At 39.4% G+C, this 5,064-nt stretch overlaps 1 protein-coding gene across 1 annotated transcript in view; it reads left to right on the plus strand.

The window, feature by feature from the left end:
- LOC128892864 (G1/S-specific cyclin-D2) overlaps positions 1–5,064 on the plus strand; it is a 60,341-nt gene that overhangs the window by 18,199 nt on the left and 37,078 nt on the right. The gene's annotated exons all lie outside the window — the stretch shown is intronic.

The following is a 5,064-nucleotide window of genomic DNA, read 5'->3' on the forward strand; positions in this document are numbered from 1 at the left end:
ATTGAATATTGGCGGAGACGGGAATATTGAGTAGTGTTGAATACAATTCTCAACTCGTAATAGGGAATGCGTTAAAATTGTTTCTGCATATGCTGTCTACGTAGAAGTACTGTCTGAGAAGGTTTAGGCCTAGTATTTTGTTGGACACTATCGCGCGAAAGGCTGTGAACAACAATATTTTGTAATTTACAACTAAATATTCAGTTCATAGTTAATTTTAAGTCACATGGTGGGGATTGGGATGAAATTGTTAATGCATATACTGTCTGCAAGGAAATACTGTCTGAATAAGTTTGAGGTAGTTGTTAGTAGGCGCAGATATATTCAATACTGTTAAATCTAATCCCCAACTCGTAATGGGGAATGTGATGTAATTGTTAATGCATATACTGTCTGCAAGGAAATACTGTCTGAGTAGGTTTGGGGTAGTTTTTCATTAAACACTATCTCGCGAGAGTATGTGTATTATATACAAGAGTATGTGTATTATATACAAGACATTATATACGAACCATATAAACAAGACAAAATTAGACTTTCAAACTATAGCAATATTTTTTTCGAAAAATTCCGAAACATTGCTTCTCTAAAATTAGATTCGTACACCCTCTATGGTGTCGACACACGCGATTCATACTTTTCTTCAAACTCAGCTATTACATTCTCTATTGACCCGAAGGTCTCTAACAAGTCAAAATTAAACTTTCAAACTATAACAATTTTTTTTCCACAAAAATCCAACGCACTTCTTTAAAATTAGATTCGTACACTCTCTATGGTATCGACACGCGCGATTCGTACAGTGGCGTTTACAGATGCCAAGAACGGATGAAGAAGCAGCTGTCGAAGCTTTCTCCCCTTCTTTTCAGCTTTTGTCGTATCAGGAAGACCCTTCGGACTTTCCTCCCCTGTATCCTCTCCGAACCTTAATATCGACCGCCTTGAAATCCGCCTTAAAATCCCGCTTAATCTCCAGTACTATCTTCCAAAATCCACCTCACCACCCAACAAAAATATATTACCATACACACCTGTCCTATCGACGATTCCAATTGCCAAGAAAAAAAATCGTCGAACGTAGATCGACGATTTCCACCTTTCGTACGCGATCCAGGTTGATTTCACGCAAGCGCCAGCTGCCCCGAAGCGCGATTATTATGCATGGAGATCTTGTCACGTTTCCCTTATTATTAAGCGAGAATTAACGAGCCGGCTTGTTTTCCCGGCGCGCAATTACTTTGACTATTAATTACCAATTAATATCCGCATCAGGTTTCGTCGATCATTAGGCCCGTCCCGCGTTAGTCGCGATCACCACCGTGTTCCCCGAGTCCGTTCGAGGTGGCTCGATATAGTTCGCTGGCGATGCGGATGTTGGCGAGCCGCCTCTCGATGATTCTAGCCGATAACAGGCTAAAGACACGCGATAGTTCGGTTGCACTTAATCATTTCCATGGTTTGAGAGCGGATTCCGGCGTAACAGCTCTTTTATAACCCCTTCGGTGATCATTACAAAATTAAAAATTGGAAAAAATAATATTTTTTTTTTTCTTTTTAATGAACGAATTTTATTTACTGAATATGTACTAGGTTGTCCCATAAGTTTCCTGGTCACTTGACGCTTGAATTCTTGACATTTGATCCAAATCGGAACTGAACAATTGGCAGAAAGATTCATGAAAACTATTAGAAGCGATGGCATTTATTTTGAAGAATAATTATTGTTCGATTGTAATGTTATTATAGAATGATTTATCGGTAGAAAGTGTCCGGGAACTTATGGGACAACATTGTAGATGAATTTCATGGATTCAGTCTTAACAAAATGAAACCATGCATTTCAGTCTTAAATAAAAATTCAATGTTTTTTAAGAAATCAGTCTCAATGAATATTTGATATTTAAGAAAAAAAAGTAGTCTATTTCATTAACCATTTTCTAGTTCAATCGAGCGAAATTAAATAGTATATTTGAATGATAATGCACCGCTTGATCGAGATAACCCGGAATAGATGGCTTGTAGATACTTGAAAATGCTATCGTCGAGGATTCCTCGCAGCTCGGGAGCACAAAGCATTAAACGATTGGTAGTCGGTGTAAAATAGGAAATAACGAAACGACGCTGTTAGACAGCGCGATAATTTTTAAGATGGCAAGGTCATCGGCTGGATCGGCTGGATCGGCTGGATCGGCGCACGGACGCGGAACGAATCGTCCTGTTTGCAAAAACGAGATTGCTATGTCATAGACTAGTCGATAGCCAAGAATGTTGTTCGGAATCCTTTCGGCGTCTCGGAACCACCAGAGAAAATACGATTAAATTTCTTTACTTCTTCGCAACCCTTTTTCGATGTGCACAATTTTCCTCGGATTACGAATGGTCCGTTCTTCTGCTTGAAATTACGATATTCATGACGTTCCGGTACACAGATACGAGCAAAAGATGCGTATGTAAATTACCAGTAGTTTACCGTTGAAGACGCGAGCGAGAATGGCTCGCAGTAGATGAATACATTCATCGTCAGACGTCTCTTTGTCTCCGTATAGTATAATTGCCGCTTACTTCGATCGCATAACTCGCTTGATTTTTTCAATAAGTAGATTCTAAGTTACAAGGGAAAGCTCGGGTGACTCGCCTTGGGTTTCGATGCCAAATTTTTTGTTTTTCTTTGCATTTTGGAGGTGAAAGAAAGAGATACCGAGTTTTTGATTAAACAGGAAAGAAAACAAGAAAAATTAAAAAATGGCAGAAAATAGGAATTCAAATATTCAAGAACTCAGAAAATCAAGAATTCAAGAACTCCAGCATAGAAAAATTCAAAAATTTCGGAAAGCAAGAATTCAAATATTCGAAGACTCAAGAACTCAGAAAATCAAGAATTCAAGAACTCCAGCATAGAAAAATTCAAAAATCTCGGAAAGCAAGAATTCAACTATTCGAAGACTCAAGAACTCAGAAGAATAAAATCAACGCATCTCAAATTTTAATTAGTTTTCCACTTTGCTAGTTTCTCCGTCACCGAAAGAAAGGATTCACAGATCCGATTTCACGCAGCCCATAGGGTCGAATCCAATTTCTATTTTCCTCGATCGTTGGAGCGAGTGTTCCAGTTCCATCGGAACGGAAACCTTCCGACACACGCGAGACACCTGTCGTGCTGGCTACTTTAAGGTAGGCCGCGTAGAGGAAGTTTCATTGGTCAAAGACCGCAAGGTGTGCGTTACAAATGTCGCAACAGGTTGTACCATGTGCCCGATAACGCCCCATAATACCTGCATGCACCTTTCGAGCCTCTTAACCGGGCTCTCCCTTTCGTTCACCAGGATGGCAAACTTCTCAACAAGACACCATTTCGAAAATAGAATACTACGACCATTAGCGAAACGTGACAGACATCAGGCTAATAGTAAACTACTTAATAGGGGACAATGTCAGAATGCAAGAATAATGAAAGAATAATAAAAAAGGATGGTGAATAGAAGAAAGCAAGAATTCAAATACTCAAGAACTCAGAAAATCAAGAATTCAACACCTTAAGACTCGAGAACTCCAGCATTCAAAAATAATAGAAAGTGAAGATTCAAGTATTCAAGAATTCAGAAAATGAAGAATTCAAGAACTTCGGAATAGAAAAATTCAAAAATAGCAGAAAGTAAGAATTCGAGTATTCAGAAACTCGAGAGGTCGGAATATCAAGAATTCAACGCGTTAAGACTCAAGAACTCCAGAATAAAAAAATTAAGAAATGGGCAAAAAGTGAGAACTCAAGTATTCGAAAACTCGAAAGGGTTAATTTAACCACTTGCTCCGAACAAACGATATTAATATTTCAAAGCAACGATATTCACGCCTAGGATTATTCCCATGTCGCCAGTTTACCCAGTTCGTCTAATCTATTATAAATACTTCCGATCTATAGCTATTCTTTAATTTCTCTCCATTGTGACGGGACCCGCTGTTTGCGGTACTTTATTCGTGTTTGACGACTGACCCTCGCGACGTTTCTCACATACACGTCACGCGCCACGGGGAATTTAAATGCCGGTGAATAGGGGCGCCGCAGGAAAGGAGTGGAAGGATGAAAGTTTTCAGCGGCCGACAAAAGAACAACAATGGAAAACGACGGGAAGGAAAGAGAGGACGAGAGAGAAAAAAAAGTAACAAAACGGGTGGAAAGCAGCACCTTTCCGTTCTTGTAACTTTTTACGATTCGCATGCTGGCCCTCTAATTGCAACGACAGATGGTCAGCCGAACAGTTGCACCGATGCACTTGACGCTGCACCGATGAAACGAAACGAAGATCGCGCTCTTAACCCTTTCAGGCCCTAATGATTTTTCTTTCCCGTACCAATGTAATTTAGTTTTTAAAACTGCACAAATGACATTCGTCATGAGCGACAGTCTAGGTAATTTTTAAATTTTGTTTCCTTGATTGTGGACGCCAGGAGAGGGTTAAGCTAAATATGTAGTCTCGCTAAATTGTTTATCAATTTTTTTAAATGCTTTGCGCGCGAGTGGCGTCTCTAGGACTACATGTGTAATTTAAAAATGATTTTTCGAACGTACAATTTCAATTTCACTTATATCAGAATACAGCTATAATTATTTATTGAAATAATAATACATCGAGTCATGAATGTTCTGCATTAGATTCTTGGTGTTCTCTCGATTTAAATGATATCTCACATCGCGTAAATCGGACTACTTACTTTTCAATTGTCCAATCAGATGTTTCATGTTATTGCGTTAATTATTGTCAACATTATGTGTGGTTTCATTTTCGTTGCAAAAACATTAGTAAACGATTCAAGTTGCGCAAAGTTCTGATAAAAATTGCGGAGGTTGGTATTTTCATTTCTTAATGGCTGGTTGTAGCCGTGCGACGTGTTGTACGACAGATCGTACGACCAACTGCCAAAGACGATGGAATCCTATTCATACGGTCGAAGGATCTCGTCGAAGCGGTTGGTCGTGCGACGTGTTGTACAACAGATCGTACGACCAACTGCCACAGATGAAGGAATCCCATTTGTACGGTCGAAGGATCTCGTCAACGCGGTTGG

This window comes from Hylaeus anthracinus, unplaced genomic scaffold, assembly GCF_026225885.1.
Source record: "Hylaeus anthracinus isolate JK02 unplaced genomic scaffold, UHH_iyHylAnth1.0_haploid 0, whole genome shotgun sequence".
Lineage (NCBI taxonomy): Eukaryota > Metazoa > Arthropoda > Insecta > Hymenoptera > Colletidae > Hylaeus > Hylaeus anthracinus.